Source organism: Tamandua tetradactyla, chromosome 1 (assembly GCF_023851605.1).
Source record: "Tamandua tetradactyla isolate mTamTet1 chromosome 1, mTamTet1.pri, whole genome shotgun sequence".
In the NCBI taxonomy this organism is placed as follows: domain Eukaryota; kingdom Metazoa; phylum Chordata; class Mammalia; order Pilosa; family Myrmecophagidae; genus Tamandua; species Tamandua tetradactyla.
Genome location: NC_135327.1, coordinates 82676320 through 82693306, shown reverse-complemented (window position 1 = coordinate 82693306; position 16987 = coordinate 82676320). Strand labels below are relative to the sequence as shown.

The 16987-nt window shown below is 38.9% G+C and overlaps 1 protein-coding gene and 1 long non-coding RNA gene across 5 annotated transcripts in view; one reads left to right on the top strand and one right to left on the bottom strand.

Moving 5' to 3' along the window:
• Positions 1-16987, top strand: part of POU6F2 (POU class 6 homeobox 2) — a 506010-nt gene that overhangs the window by 406233 nt on the left and 82790 nt on the right. The window lies entirely within an intron of this gene.
• LOC143649470 (uncharacterized) overlaps positions 7840-16987 on the bottom strand; it is a 37681-nt gene continuing 28533 nt past the window's right edge. For 3 of the 4 annotated variants that reach the window (XR_013159033.1, XR_013159023.1, XR_013159032.1), the window contains one exon: positions 10626-10725. This is a non-coding gene — a long non-coding RNA (uncharacterized LOC143649470). Of the gene's footprint in view, positions 8157-10625; positions 10726-16987 lie in introns of those variants that run through there. The other variant, XR_013159030.1, reaches the window with a different exon arrangement.

The following is a 16987-nucleotide window of genomic DNA, read 5'->3' as shown; positions in this document are numbered from 1 at the left end:
CAGCACCTCCCTCCCTTGCACCTGGACTGGCCTGTTCCCTGTGCCCCAATGTGCTCTGTGCAGTCCCACCTCCCTGGCTTTGTGACACTGTGACCATGGCCAGGAAGGTCCTCTCTTCTCTCCACGTGTTCTTTTTTACTCATTTCACAGCTTTCTGCTTCCATGAAGCCTTCCGTGTTTGCCCTGCCACAATGATTGCTCTGTTCTCTAAGCTCACACACTGGGTACTTAGCAAATGCTTTTGAGTCTTTTCCCCCATCTTTTGTTTAGACAAATTTATCTTACTTGAATTCTAAGCCCTTCTGTATCGCCGTAGGATTGTTAATAATTGTTCTAGGTGAGGATTTCTCATTTAATAATTATTCATTTCACAAATACACAAGTACCTGCTATGAGACAATCTCACATTTATTTGCAAAATTACTCAGTTAAGATAAGTTACTAATGTAAGAAGCATTACCTATTCATTTTTATATTTAGAACAATGCTGGAACATAGTAAGGGCTATAAACTTAGATTTTATTATGATTCTGATTACAATTCCTTGGAAATTGTTTTAACCCCATCCTTCTCTTCTCAGTGGGCTTTGGGAAATGGAGACCTGATTAAAATGCTTTAAATCAGCTTCTTTAATTTGGGAGGAAATGCACATAAAACTAAGGACCATCATTTCATCTTCTGTTATATTTTGCATCCTCCTTTCCCTACCATCTCAACACATGATAGTGTTTAAAATATTTGTATATTTTTATTGAGAAAGTTTCACATACATACAGTCCATGCACAGTATATAATCAGTGGCTCACAATATCATCACATAGTTGTGTATTCATAATGATAACCATTTTTTAAAATATTTGCATCATTCCAGAAAAAGAAATAGAAAAAATCTCATACATCCTATACCCCTTTCCCCTCCCATTGACCACGAGTATTTCAATCTACCCATTTTTTTACCTCTTATCCCTCCCCCATTATTTGTTTATTTCTTTTTACTTATTTTTTTACTCACCTGACTGTACCCTGGATAAATGCCAGACACAAGGTTTGCACAATCATATGGTCACACTGTAAAAGCTATTTAATTATACAATTGTCTTCAAGAATCAAGGCTACTGGAATACAATTCAACAGCTTCAGGTATTTCCCTCCAGCCATTCCAATATACCATAACCTAAAATGGGATATCTATAGAATGCATATGAATTACCTCCAGGATAACCTCTCAACTCTATTTGAAATCTCTCAGCCACTGAATTTTATTTTGCTCACTTCTCTTCTCCCCATTTTGGTCAAGAAGGCTTTCTCAATCCCATAATGCCAGGTCCTGGTTCATTCCCAGAGTTCTGTCCCACGTTACCAGGGAGATTTACACCCCTGGGAGTCATGACCCACATAACAGGGAGGGCAGTGAGTTCATCTGCCAAGTTGGCTTAGAGAAAGAGGCCACATCTGAGCAACAAAAGAGATTCTCTGGGGGTGACTCTTAGGCATAATTATCAGTAGGCTTACCCTATCCTTTGCAGGAATAAGTTTCACAGGGTCAAACCCCAAAATCCAGGACTCAGCCTATTGAATTGGTTGTTCCCACTGCTTGTGAGAATATCAGGCCTTCCCCAAATGGGGAAGTTGAATATTTCCTCCTTTCTCCCAGTCCACCAAGGGGACTTTGCAAATACTGTTTATTCTCTACCCAAATTACTCTGGGATATATCAGGCCACATATGATGGTTTTGGTGCTCAGAATATAATAGATGTTATTATATCAAACCTTCTTAGTATGTTACAGACCTGATTAACTTGTAAGTTAAATCATGTTTTCCAAAGGATATAAGTACTAGAAAGCAGACAGAAAGGCTTGAGGAAAGTGAAAAAAAATCTCCCACCCTGGATGGAGATCCCTACAACCATTGGACACCTGGAACTCTCACTTTCCACACTCTAGCTGCCCCAAACCCCACTGTTAGAGTGGACAAACACACAGAATTTCCTTATAGAAAAATGATGATATGTTGGTTTTTTTAAATTCAGTGTTTAACACATGCCAGGCACTGTACTAGATGTTTTGCTTGTTCTTCTATTTATACCTTGCAATCACTTATGGGGGTGAGAAAATGAAGACTCAGAGAAGCTGGTAACTCATCAAAAGCCATAAAAGATAGAGCTGAGATTTGAGCCCAAGTCCCTCTGGTCTCTCCAACACGGGAGACCTACATTCCCATTTAACAGAAACCGAAAAGTGTCTGTTTCTGTATGTTGTCCAGTGTAATTATTTATAAGTGCCCATTTCACTCTCACGAGTGTCCCTAGTTTGGATGACAAATGATTTGGCCACCTCACCCTAAGCCCACACTCACCATGCCTCCTCCAACGCTTACCCACACTGCCTCCACCAGCTTTCAGTCCACTCAATGCCACAGAAAACTATTAAGTTTGAATGACTTCTTAATTTAATGAAAAGGCAGAAATAATAATTCTTATAAATATATTGGGATCAGCATGGGACTCGGTGCTTCCCTCCTTCCTACCATTTTCTCTCTCCCACCTTTCATTTTCTTTTTAGAATTATTTATTCATTTTGGTATAACTACCTTGTCAGTTTTTTGTTTGTTTGTTTGGATGCTATATGATGGGGGTCACGTTTCATTCTTTTTCCATGTGGCTGTCCTGGGTTTCCCACGTGGCAAGCAAGAATTCTACCACTGAACTACCCTTGCACCCCCTTTGTCAGCTTTTAATATATTATTTAGTCTCTCAGTGTAATAGGTTTGACTGACTACTGATTTTCTGTGAATTTCCAGCCACATGGGTAGTGGTGTAAGGCTGAATCTTGATGTTCTCTGCAAGATGCAGGAGTAGCATTACTATTTGGTCCTTTTGATTGTTGGGGAAGGTGTTTAGTAGTCAGACCCTCATCATCACATGAGGTATTTTGAGACCCAGATAGCTTGCTTCTTGAGCTGTTAGATATCTGAGTAAGAATTCCCACCTCTTCCTCCCTGAAAAGGTGGGTCTTCCAAGGGAAGGTTTTTCAAGTTCATCTGACCTTGTCCCATATTAAGAAATACATTTTACATCTCAAGCCAAAATATACATACATACATACAAAACTACACATGCGCAAATATATCTGTATAAATATATATACACATATCCTTGGGTCAAGGGTAATAGGAGGTACCTTCTTTTTGCAAATCCCAGACTGAATGGAAAGATATTTGCCTACCAAAAGGTCTGCCCCACTATGAACCCTACCCCCTTCTTCCAAACCAGACGGAGTTTCTAACCAGAACAGTACTAGGACCAACACCATGCTAGAAGAAATATTATTTAGACAGACAGAGGTCCTCCAAAAGGATTATGTTCAGTAAGGACAAGTGCACATACGGTAAGGAGAAGAAAGGAGATTACATACACACTTGCACACACACACACACATGCATACATGATATTAGCAGTAATGATTTTTTTTTTTTAATCTTAGGGTGAACAGGGTCAAAATGCAACATTATGTAAAGGTGTGCAGGTGACATAGAGGGAAAGGGAGGGAAGGTTTCAAAGCAAGGATGGGAGCTTCAGAGCACTGATGGCTCCACCCTCTCTCCTCTCTCTGGGTGGTACTTGAGGATGCCCCAAAGCAGTCGGACTTCCCAGATTGGCCACACATCAAAACCAGATGGGGAGGTGTCATCAACAAATGAATTGTAAAGTAAATGAGAGAGAAGGGGAGCTGGTGGGAATTGGACGTATAGATCAAAAGACACAGCACCCAGTCTCCTGGGGGGGAACCTATCTAGATTCCAATTCAAGCAAAACATAAAAAGGAAAAAGTGTATTTATCAGACAACTTTAAATGTGAGCCCTGGTGGGACAACTGTTATTAATATTTTTAGGTGTAATAGGAGAAGATAGTTATTTTTTAAGAGTAGCTTTTGAAGATACAAACTGAAATATTTACAAATGAATTGATAGGATGTCTGGGATATTTCTCTAAAATAATATAGGAGAAGAAAATAATGTGGGGCATGGCAAGTTACCAGGTGGGATAGAGATGAAAGAAGATTGACTGTGAGTCAATAATTGTTAAAGCTGAGCGATGGGTCCGTGGGAATTAATTATACTATACTATCTATTTGTATATGTGTTCAAAATTTTCCATAAGAAAAAATTAAAGAAAAAGTTTAGTTAATTGGGGATTCTTTAATAATACACATCCCTTCATCCAACCTAACACCTGCAAAATCAGAATCTCTGGGGTGGAAACTAGTGATTTTGATGATCAATGAGGTTTAAGAATTACTGCTCTAAAGAATTGTAAATAATTTATTAGACCAAGATAGGTTACTTAAGGCAAGGAGTATTATCCAAAAATGATTAATGGCTATCCCAAGAAACTGTAGTTTTTAAACTGAAAGATTAAATACCTGAAGATGGTGTTGATTTCTGAAGAACTGTGACGAATGGAAAAGGTACTTGAAAACTAAAAATAGTAAAGGTCTTTGTAGTTCTCAAAAAGGAAAAATTGGGAGGACCTCCTATTAAATATGATAGATTGAAAACATGGATTTATCTCTACGCCCTCCTGAAACCCACTAAAATGATAGTAAAGGAATTGTTTTTTAAATTATATAAATCCAGGGGGTGCAAGGGTAGTTCAGTGGTAGAATTCTCACCTGCCAGTCAGGAGACCCGGTTCAATACCTGGCCCATGCACTTCCCCAAATACAAACAAACAAACGGACAAAAATTCAACAAATGGTGCTGCAATAGCAGGATATTCACATGGAAGAAGAATGAAATGTGACCCCTGCCATACAGCAGACCAAAAAAAAAAAAAAAAATATATATATATATATATAAATCCAAAAGATAAAGAGAATTGGAGAAAACACAACTGTAGACAAAGCAAAGTCATGGAAGTTTTGGAAGACAGAAAGGAGGTAGAAGAGTTAGGTGAGAAAATTAGGTATCAAAAAAGGGCATAGAGAGGACAGAATCAGATGCGAGACAGCACTGGTTGCAACACCTCCCCGAAGCCTTGGGGATTGAAGTCACCATTATAGGGAAAATGGGAGTGAGGGATGTACAGGGCTGAGAAAGGAAGATTCATTAAATAACTGCATAATGAACACTTAGACCCTCAGCTCACTTCCCCATCCAGGCAGATAGACAATGATCAGTCTCCCAGCCCAGCAGCTTTATTTATGAAAAATTGAACAACAGCCATTCTATACCTGAAGACACAAGGTACGGCTGTGTGCTGGGGAGAGGCCCCTTACTGATGGCAGGGAGATTAAAGGAGAGTCTGCATCCCAAATGATTGACACTTGGTCTGTTGGAGCTACGCGGATCTGTACACTGGCATTCAAGCATGCACACATTCCATCATCACCCTACCTCATCATCCTGCCCCACCTCCCAGATAAGAAATGGACAGATTCTTCCCTGGTGAGAAAGAAAAGCACCATTGTAGATATTTGGTATCTCCAACAGCATAGCCAGGCTCCTACCTCATTCTTCTTATATGTGAAAAGATAACAAAGAATGACCAGATATTTGAAAAATGCCTTTGTCTAAAATTAGAAACCAAAACAAACTAGGGAGGAAAAGGAATTCGGAGACAATGCAAGAAGGAGCAAAATGACTTTCTGTAAAACTTCAAAATTAATATCTTTCCAGAGATTAGAGAAGATTATGCATCCATGAAAAACACAAGAGAATATTTAGATAATAGTTAAAATAATTATAGCAGAAATAAGTTCAGTAGTGCTTTAGAAGATAAGGTAAGGAAACCTCTCAGAACAAAAGGATAAAGAAAGAGAAAAAAGAGGGAACAAATAAAAAGAGTGAGAGAATAAAAACTCAATCCAGGAGGCCTAAATTTTAACTAATAAAACTGGAAAAAGTGGAGAAGAAATTAACAAAGCAATAATTCAAGAAAATTTCCCAGATCCAAAGGGTGCTCCCAAATTGAAAATCTCACTGAATGTACAACCGAACAAATGAAAAAAACAAACAAACAAACAACAACCTCAAACACATCACTGGGAAGATGTTTCGGGGCAGGGCGGCGGGGGGAATAAGTATAATACAAAGAATCAGGAATCAGAATAACACTGAGCTCCAATAGCAAAACGTGAAGCTGGAAGACAATAGTGCATTGCCTTCAAAATTCTGTGACGTAGGGTGCATGGTTGGTTCAGTGGTTAGAATGCTGCCTTTCATGTGGGAGACCCAGGTTCAATTCCCAGACCATGCACCCAAAAAAATAAAATTCTCATTCAAGATAATGGTTATCAACTTGTAGTTTATTCACTGCCAAGCTATCTATGAAATGTAAGAATACATTAAATATTTAGATGCAGAGTCTCTGGAAAATTCATTCCAAATGTATCTCTCATTCATCCTTCATCAAATCTACCGGAAGAAGTGTTTCAGCACAAGAGAGTAAACCAAAAAAGAGGGAGATTGGAAATCTACCTTCGGGTGGGGGGGGGTGGAAATAGATGCTGACAGGTATACAGCTGGCCTAGAAAGCAACTAATCTAGATGGAACAGGACCATAGAGGATACTGAGAGGGATGTCTCTGGAGAAGTTGGGCGAGATAAAGGTCAAGGAGAAGGTGAGGGGAATGAAGGTCAATAAGAGACTACTTCGTATGTTTGACCTTAGGGAAATGAATATTCAAAGAAGGTTTCCTGTGCCTGTGATGAGTTTGGGAAGAATTGTTGATAGAAATTTTTTTAAACTAAGCAAACAAACAAAGACCCAATTATTAACTTTAGTAAGAGCAAAAACATTTATCACAAAGAAAATACAGTCATGGTATACTAATTAGTTCACCAGAAACACTGCTTTCATAGTCACAAAAAGATACACGCTGAACAAGTGATTAAATCAGAAGCCATGTTGAGAAAATGAAGGAAAGTAGGAGGAGGGGAAGTGGGGTATGGGCTATGAGTGCTTAATTCTCATCTTCCAAATTAGAAATCAATAGGTAGTGTCCAAATTGGTAAATCCAGAACAACAAAAAGAAACAATTAAAGCACATTATTTAGAAATGCAAAGGCATATTCCAAAAAAAAATCTAAAACAATTTGAAAAGTAGTCCCCACAATAAAGAAGTTTGTGGCAAGGAATGATGGGTTTTCTTTCTTTCTTTTTTTTTTTAACTTTTTTTTATTGTTTAATATATATACAAAGCAAAGAGAGAAAAAAGCAGTAGTTCTCAAAGCACTCTTCAACAAGTAGTTACAGGACAGATCCAAGAGTTTGTCATGGCCACCAAACCACCATCTCAGATTTTTCCTTCTAGCTTCTACAGAACATTGGAGGCTAGAAGGAATAAATATTTTTTTAGGGATGATGGGTTTTCTACTAAAAATTTATGCTATTTCAGTGTTTGATTTTCCACAGTCAGGGCCTTTGCACTTACTACACCCTCTGCCTAGATACTTTTCCTTCACATATCCGGCTTGCCTCCTCATTTCATTCAGATCTTGGCTTACATTTGTCTCTAGTATCTGTCCCACACATCTTATGTAAAATTGCACATGTATCAAACTCTTTATCCCCTTACCTTCTTTCATTTTTCTTCAGAGGTCTTATCACCACCTGGCATAGCATTTATTTATTTATTTATTTGCTTATTTATTTTCTGCTTACAACTAGAATGTAAAATTCACAAGAACATCCACAATAAAAGTGCTTAATCTAGAAAAGAGGATTACAATTAATCTTTATACCTTAAGATGTGTAGAACTAGGACCAATGGGTACAAACTCTGAAAAAGAACTGTCTAAAAGATTAGTGCACAGATAGGGTGTGCTGGCAGGATGCCCATTGGGACAATTTATTGATTCTCTTATAAAGCAGAAGTGCCAGACCAGATGAACTCTATGGTCCTGTCCAACTCTGAGATTCTGTGGTCAACCCCAAAGAACAGAACAAAAGGAAACAGACTTGTGCTTCTGTATGAAAAGGTAGATAAGATGGCAGGGAAAAGTTATTATCAGCAGGTAAATTAAACTTTGAAACAGCAGATAGAGGAAAGTCAGAATATCTTCTTGGCAGCTCTTCAAACAGGCTAAAGTTTCACTGCTTAGGCTTTGTGTAATGCCTCTGCGAGTCTTCCTCGTCTCTGGGTTCTTCATGCCTAAATACAGAACGTGGAACGTGATATATATGTATTGTGGCTAATTGAATGCCATGACGACCTCAGGTTAGTTTGCTTCTTGAAACGATTTCCATAAGGAGATAGACTTCTAGTTCTAGTATAAGAGGAGACAGAAGGAATCTATCATGAAATAAGTATCCAACGAAGTGCCAGGCACTATGCAGATGACTTGCACTATCACTACTAAGTTTGATTTTGAAAAGAGAGGTACCACTTTTCAATCATATTGTTGTTTGACATTGGCCCCAAGTAGTAAGCATGGAGAGAAACACCATCTAACTCAAGAAGATATTCCTACTTTTTAAAACATAATGTGGATTTATTATAGGGAAATATTTTGTTATAAAAGTTAAGAACTAGTGGTTTTCTTTATTACAACTATAGTTGTAGTATAGTATTTGTATTAAAAAATGTTTTTATATAAAACCTGCTCTCAGGCCTATTTTATGGAAATAGGAAAATGGGCACATTGTAGAACGCAATTGTTTAAATTATCACACACCTAGACCAAAAAGGTAGGGAGAAGTAGGGAAAAAGGTAGAAAAGTGAAGTCTTCTGTTTGATCTGTCGGATATCCATTGCATTCTGCAGCAGTGGATGAAGGCCCCATCAAATGTACTGATGAGAGGTTTTCCAAAGTTTATTTTTCTCATGATACAATAATCAAATTTGCTTTAACACTTGAAGAGACCCATCCATACTAAAAAGAATCAGTTGCTTAATCCTAAAATTAAAGGTTATTGCATGCAAGAGAAAATAATTACATGCTCAAAGTATGGAAAAAAGAAAACTTTTTTAATATGTAGGTATTTGTATAATTAAAGACTAATCAAGCGTGAAGGGCTGCTGACTAAACCAGAAAATGAGATTGTTGGCAAGCAATATTGTAATGTAAATGCCATTTTTGTTTAACTACTAAGAAGCTGGAGAAATGATATCCTGAACAGATTAAAAGCAAACAGCATTGATAATAAATATTTATCAGATTTCAAATGCAACACATAGAATTTTTATATTTTATGTGCAAGATTTATTTGCAGTGAAGTATTTGGGTATTTTTCAAATGGGTAGGTAACATCCTTATTTAAAACTGCATTTTCAGACAGTATCTTCCTACTGTTAAAGCACATGTTAAATAGTAACTGAGGGCAAGTGTCCCTTTTGAGATGTAATGCCCACAAGGCAGCTATCTATTAATTAGGATCTTGTTAATTATTGCTAATTAATTAGAATTAGACAAAAGCCTTCTAATGAACAACTGAATGTATTCTTACATATCTATAAGAGAAGATAAGTTAAAAGTCACACCAGTTTTAAAACAAAGAATAGAAACATTTCCATTCCATTTCTATTCCAAGGTAAAATAAACAACTTCTAGTAAACTTCGGACGTGTGGCTTAAAGTAGAAACTTTGGAGTCACATATAAACATTCTGGGGCTTTCTACTGCTGTAAATTATTACTTAGCATACCCATTTGTGGAGAGGATTAAATGCCATATATAAAGCACTTTTCAGTACTGAAGACATAATAGTCATTCAGAGAATTTTAGTCTAGATCCCTTTCTCGCCTCTTCTCTACTGCCTTAATTCAGTCTGGCCTCTCCCATGTCCTCATGTTGCTTCTGGAAACTCTGCTGGCATCCAATTCAAGATTCTTGGTGTGCATGAAGGAGGGAGCCTGACCAGGTTTGACCACCTCAGTATTCCTGAGACTCAAGTGTAGTCGGAAGAGGTGGAGAGTTTGTTTTTCTCTTGGCCTGAGGGAACTCGGAAATTCAACAGGAAAGAAAGAACATAGTACACAGAGGCCAAAAATTTTAACCTAATGAAGCTCTCACTGTAAAACTTATGTTCTTTTTGTATGTAGTGATTTCCCTGTGCTCAACTGTGGCTCAGCCCTGATTTATCTTATAAATCAATCTTTGATGCATAAATGTAGGTGTGAGCTCTGGAAAGCAGACTTTTTGACCCACTGATAAACTATGGATGAATTCATCAAAAAGAAGCTTTTAAAACTCCAGTGTTACATACAGCAAGTATGCTGCTGGCTCCTTCCAGCCCAAAGCATAATTATAGATAAGTTTTCAGGAGAAGAGGAAAGACTGTCATTTTTTTTTTTTTACCTTCAAAAGCAACGGAAGATTCACTTTTCAGTTTCTAAATTAGAATCCGTCAGTTTGACTGCCTCTGTTTTTTTGTGGTGTAATGCATATAGTATGTGATCTAGAAAGTTGAAAGCTTGCAGACCTACTAAAATGCATTTGGAGAACTTCAGAAACAGATTATTGAGTGACAATATGATAGTTTTTAGGCTTACTGCTGGAAATTTTTATTTAACTTATTTTCTCCCTAATGTGGTACTAACATGTACCTATTTTCTGAAGATCATCAAATGACAGTTCAAAAAACATTTTAACGTTTACTCTTTGCCTTTTTATGTAACTTACTTTGAGAGCCAGGAAACAGCACTAAAAGATGTGTTTCTCTCACCATTCTCCCCACTCATGCAGTTTGAAGAGGTCATGGTGAAATTGAGAGTTCTTGAGTCTGAAGAAGGAACAGCCACAAATGTTTGAGCTCTGGTTTTAGAGAAAACCTGAGGTTATTTGCAGAAGCGAGGGAGTCAGATGCTGGGGAGGAGCCCACAGAAAGTGCCTCTATCACATAAAAACTGTGTGTCTTCCACAAGCTGCAAGAAGACAGTGCACTCAGTCATGAAAGGTGGGGCCAGGTGCCCCCTCGGTGCCATTGCTGCTGAAGAGCTGAGCATGTGCAGAGCCTCTCCAGTTCCCTAAGCCTACATTTCTAAGCATCCTCACTCCCCTCGTCTGGGAATGGGGAGCTACTATTAAAGCCAATCTGAACAAAATAACAATCTAGCCTTATATTCCTTGAAAAACACCTCCCACAAACATACATCTTGAAGTTTCCAGTCCTGATCAAAATTTAAATAGTGTGCATTTAGGCAATAACTTCTCATTTCATATTGAAAGCTATCAACTTCCCCCCAAAAATAGGGAAATCCAAATGCACATTCCAATGAATATAAGGGCTGAGTAGCCCAAGGGAGAGGCTGCCAGAGTCTCCTTTGTAATCCTTTCATTTCTGGGCACATTATCTTAGAAGAAGAGCAAGGCCAGAAGGATTCAGGCTTACTGAGATTCACAGAGGACAACTCCATGGCAAACTCACCCAAACCTCATCATCTGGGGATCAGGGGTACATAAAAATACAAACAAAAGTCATATGAACACTGAAACACATAGTGTATCAAACATTGATGACTGCTATGGAGAAATAATAATTGGGGTGAAAGAGAAAGAAAAAAGGGGTAGAATATGGGGCTACTATTTGACATATATTGGTCAAAGACAGTAACTCTATTGGGGCAGAGGCCTGACAAGATGGAATCTTGCTAGCCTTGCTCTCTCTAGAAAGAGAGCACTCCAGGGGAAGGATCATGTGCAGAGATCCAGGGATGATGCTTGACAGGTTCATGAAAGAGCAAAAAGACCAGCAAAGTTGGAACATAGTAGAGTAGGGGGCAGAGTGGCAGGAGATGGGGTGAGTGATGAGACAGAGCTAGATCATCTTGTATCTTGTAGGCCACTCATAAGACTTTAGCTATTACTCTTTGTGAAACAGCAAACCCCATAGGTGTTCTGAAGATATCAGATTGACTGGGATCATGAGCAGATGTAGGAAGTCCAGTTAGGAGGCTATTGCAACAATCCAAGCAGGAGTGATGATGGCTTGTGCCAGGATGGACATGACGGAGATGATGATAAGTAATCAGATGCTGCATATGTTTGAAGGATGAGTTAACAGAATTTTCTGATGGTTTGGCTTTGGGTGTAAGAAAGAGAGAATCAAAGATGTCTCTAATTATTTTGACCTGTGTAACTGAAGGTATGATGTTTTTGAGTTGGGGAAGACTCTGGGAAGACCAGGTTAGGACATGTTTTGATTTTAGCATGTCAGTTGGGAGCAGGTTATGGTTGAGAAACCACTGAATATCATAAGAGAAAATGTTGATTCAGCAGTGGGAAAATCAAGTTATAGAGAAGGATCTAAGCTGGAGATACACATTTGGGAATTCAGGAGCATACTGCTGTCTTTAAAGCCATAAGCCTGAGCAAGATCACCTGGAGTGTGAGCATAACTATGAGAGAGGTTCAAGGACTGGGCCCTGGAGTGCCCCCAAATTACCAATTCCTGAGGAAAAAGAGGTATAGGCCAAGGAGATTAAGAGGAGCCAGTGAGGTAGAAGAAAGTTTGTACCCAAAAGTCAAAGAAAATCAAGTGCTTCAAGGAAACAGTGATTAACTGGGTCAACTATTTTTGGTAAATCAAGTAAGTTGAGGGCTGAAAATTAACCGCTGGATTTAGCACCTAAAGGTAAGTGGTGATCTTGACTAGAAGTTCAATGGAGGGGCAGTGATGAATTGGAGTTGTTAAAGTGGATTCAGGAAAGAACTAGAGGAAAAGAATTGGAGACAACAAGAAGAGACCACTCTTTCTTGGTATTTTGCTGTAAAGGGAAGCCGACAGATGGTTAATTAGCTGGAGGGAATTGGGGTCATGAGAAGTTTGTTTTTAAGTTGGAAACTAAAACTGCCTATTTGTGTACTGATGGTAATGAACCAGTCCGGGAGGAAATTTTGATGAAGCAATCAGAGGTGCTTTTGAAAAGCAGGAAGCATGGAATCTATTGCACTAGTAGTGGAAAGTTTTCCTAAAATAGGAGCTTAGCATGCTCAATTACAGGGACAGGAGAACACACAATATGCAGACAGCAATACTGTAGGTGAGTATTTGCAGCAATGGAAGGGTATGAATGTTTGCTTCTGACTGCTTCAATTTCCACAGTGAAATAAGGAGCTAAATCAATGACAAGAGTGAGAATGGGAAAAGGGATGATGAAGTTCTGAACAGAAATGAGATGTGAAACAGTCCTTCTAGGGGCATCAGGGAATGACCTGACCAGGGAATTATCATAGGATGGCTAGATGGTACTTTGTGGTCCACTTGACATTAATGTTTAGATACTTAAAGTGAGGATGGCCAACCAAGTTTTGAGTTTTTTCTCCAGCCAGTGTGAGTGTAGGCTCAGAGTAAGTGGAAAGTTGGATTTAAGGAGGTTAGAACTTTGTTGGGAGAGAAAGTCAAAGTGAAAGGGGGAAAATAGTTGAGCACAAACAGAAGACAGTGTTTATAAGGTTTGACCATGAAATCTAAACCAAGCAAAAAAGGAAGGTCTCAGCAGGGTTACAGGGCAGTAGAAAGTGGTAGGATTCATGGATTATAGGTTCCAGTAGAATTACAAAAATTGTCAAAGTTTGAAGTAGCAGAAAGAATAAGCTGGAAGCATAGGAGGCTTGAGTATGGAGTGCTTATAATGAAGAGATAAAAGGGTTGTTAGTTATACTGGAGCAGGACCTGAGGAGTGATGACTGAGATATGTTGATGGATCTGCTCATTGAAGGAGAGAAGGTCAAATAAACTGAGAGACTAGGAGGTGGTTTGGAGACTATAAAAATCTCTCTCTCTCTCTCTCTTTTACACTTACACACACGCAAACCTTATCACAGCAGTCTTAATTTCGCAGACAATGACAGAGAATTAGAAGCAAAATTTCAAGGAATGAGATGACAGGACTCAAGGATTTCTAAATTGTGACAAAGGGTATCAGGTGGGTTTAGACCAATGGCACAAGCTTCAAAACTTGGGTTTTGGGGAAGACAAGAGGTAGAGTGGTCTAGGAACACATTGACAAGGAAGAAGGAACACCCATCTACCTCCAGACCTAGAAACACAAGAAACAGGTAGATAACTCCATCACCACAGGCCTTCAGGGAAGTACTGTCCTCAGGGAAAAGCTAGTTTTCTGCTAGGACAAAAAGGTGAAGAGAATGAATATTCAAAAAAAGATGTTGAGGAGATAGGCAGTTTGACTAATGAAGGGCCATGAATTCCAGAGACCACAGTTGGGGAGGTCCCAGGAATTGGGGAGGCGAGGGAGATGCATACAGCATCACATGGAAAAGAGTGTCCAGATGATCAGACTTGATATGGGATTTTTGGACTTCCTGAGTTGACCCACCTAAACAGAGATATAGACATGATGGATTATCCAGAAGGCCTCCAGGGCAGACTGTGGTGGGAGCTTTGAGAGGACAGAGGAGCACCAAGTGGTGGTTTCTTCCAGACTACACAAAGTATTGGGGCTCATCTTATTCCAACAAAGAAAACTGGAGACTGGAAAAGGGACTATATTTTGAGAATCATAAGGGGGGCTTGGGGCCGTATTTGCTTCTGGCAAATACTTATTTGATATGAATCACTTATCAAATGAATGTTCATGAATTTACTTTGGTTAACTCAACCAGCACAAATAATAATAGTCTGAGGATTATTTACTTTTCTCCTCTCAATCAGAAAATTCAGGCACATTTAAACTTGAATCTTTAATTATAAATTTAAATGTTCAAATATATTATCAACCTGGAAAGTCATTTGTCTAATAGCCACAGAAGCCATGAAAATAAGCATTACTTAAGAATCTGAAAATGCATGTTTTTTTTTAAACATCCCAAATAGAAAAATATCAAGATACCACACAGCAAAATCTTGGCTACCCATCACCCTCAAAGAAATACGTTCTTTTTGATAGTTGAGTGTTCCCAGAAGAGCTAGGGTTAAACCTTTCAGTGCTAGAACTATAAAACTTGTAAAACGTGAAGCTTTTAAAAGCATTTTACTCTCATCCCCTGCCTTCTTAAACAGAAGAGCATAGTAATAAAAATCTTCTATTTGTATCATGCCTTGTGGTTTACAAAGTACTTTCACAAACATTATCTCACATTATCATCAACATCCCCATAAAGCAGGCATTTCGCAGATTTTGCAGATTGGTGAGATGAATGCTCACAGGGGTGTGAATTGCCCAAGGTGGATGAAAGGGAACATAATGGCAATTGCCTGGTGACTTTGGGTCATTATTATCAATATAGATTGTAGGGAAAGCAAGGCTAGCATGCAATGTACGAGTACATAATGAAGAATCAAGCTGTGTGGGCAGGCTGTTAGTGCTATCAGAAACACAAAGTGGAACCAGCCAAGGATTGGGATTGTCCAAGAAAACTTCTTAGAGGTCGAGAGACTTAAGCAGGGCTCTAAAGTTTTAATCGGATTTAGAAAGGCAGGTAAAGCCAGAGAAAGAAAACATAGTAAGTGCCACTCGTGGATATTTGTGTTGGTAGCCATTATTCATATTGATGATTTCTACTTTACTCCAAATGGGTACCAATGACTTGGCTCCTTTTCTGCCATCTAAACCAGTATTTTTCTCATAGATTATATTTCATTTGCTACAGCTGCCAGAATGCAAGATACCAGAAATGGGTGGGCTTATTACAACGGATATTTGTTAGCTTACAAATTTACCATTACTAAGGCCATGAAAATGAAAATGTCCAAATTAAGGTATCAAGAGGAAGATACCTTCTCTGAGGAAAGGCTGCTGGTATCTGGTGTTTCTCTGTCACATGGGAAGGTGCACATGGCTGGCATTGCTGGTCCTTTGCTCTCAGGTTCTACTGTTTTCCGCTCTGATTCCAGTGGCTTCCTCTGAGCATCTGTGGGTCCTCATTTAGCATCTCTGGGGTGTTTTTCTCTAAGCACTCTCTGCTTTTTTGTGTTTTATATCCTCTCATAAAAGACTCCAGTACAGGATTAAGACCCACCTTTAATGGGCTGGGTCATATCACAATTGAGAAAAACCTAATCACAAGGTCCCACCCACAATAGGTCTGCACCCACAGGGATGGATTAAAAGAACATGGCCTTTTCTGGGATACATAACACCTTCAAACCAGCACAGATTGGAAGAATCTCCAGAAAGACAAAAGGAGTGAAGTTCTCCCCTGCAGAGTACGGAATTATGGAGCAAAGACTGCTTACCCATAAAGTTGGTAGGGTTAAGGATGTCCCCATTTATCAGGGCCAAAGAAGTCAGGTTCTGGAGCAGTGATTCTCAAAGTTGAGTCTGGGAGTAAAACCAGCCCAGACCATTAAAGGACAGTTTTCCCTTCTCCCCTATTATTCAACCTTCATCTCTCTACTCAGAGCCGGTTCACTGGTTATCACATCACTTCTACAGGTTTTTCCTACTATTTTAGTTTCCTGGCTTATATGAAATCACCACACAATGGTATGGCTTAACAGCAGGTTTTAGAGGCTGGAAGGCTTGTTTTCCTCATGGGTTTAAGTACATTCTGGCTATTGGCAATCCTTGGGTTCCTTGACTTGACCAACACATGGCAATGTCTGATCCCTTCTCTTCTGGGTTTTTGCTGACTTCTGCTTTCAGCTTCTCCCCATGGCTTTCTCTCCTACTATGTCTGAATTTCTTCTGTTTATATAGGACTCCAGTAATCTGAATTAAGACTCAACCTCATTCAGCTGAGCCACACCTTAACTAAAATAATGTCATCAATAGATCTTCTTTATGAAGGGCCCATACCCAGATCAAGAACATGTCAAAATTGGAATACATTGTTCAAGCCATCACACCCACCCACAGGTGTTCCAATTCCCATGAGGAGAATCAGCTAAACACACTTTGGTTACTTGCTATCATTTAACTCCACTGACAATTCTACCAAACATCCAATCCAGGCTGACAGTTATTTAACAGAATTGATCAAACTAGCTAGCTAGTTCAAATTCTGTCACAGGCTCACTGCGAGTAGAAGTTGGCAAACTTTTTATGTAAAGAGCCAGATAGTACATATTTTAGACTTTGCAA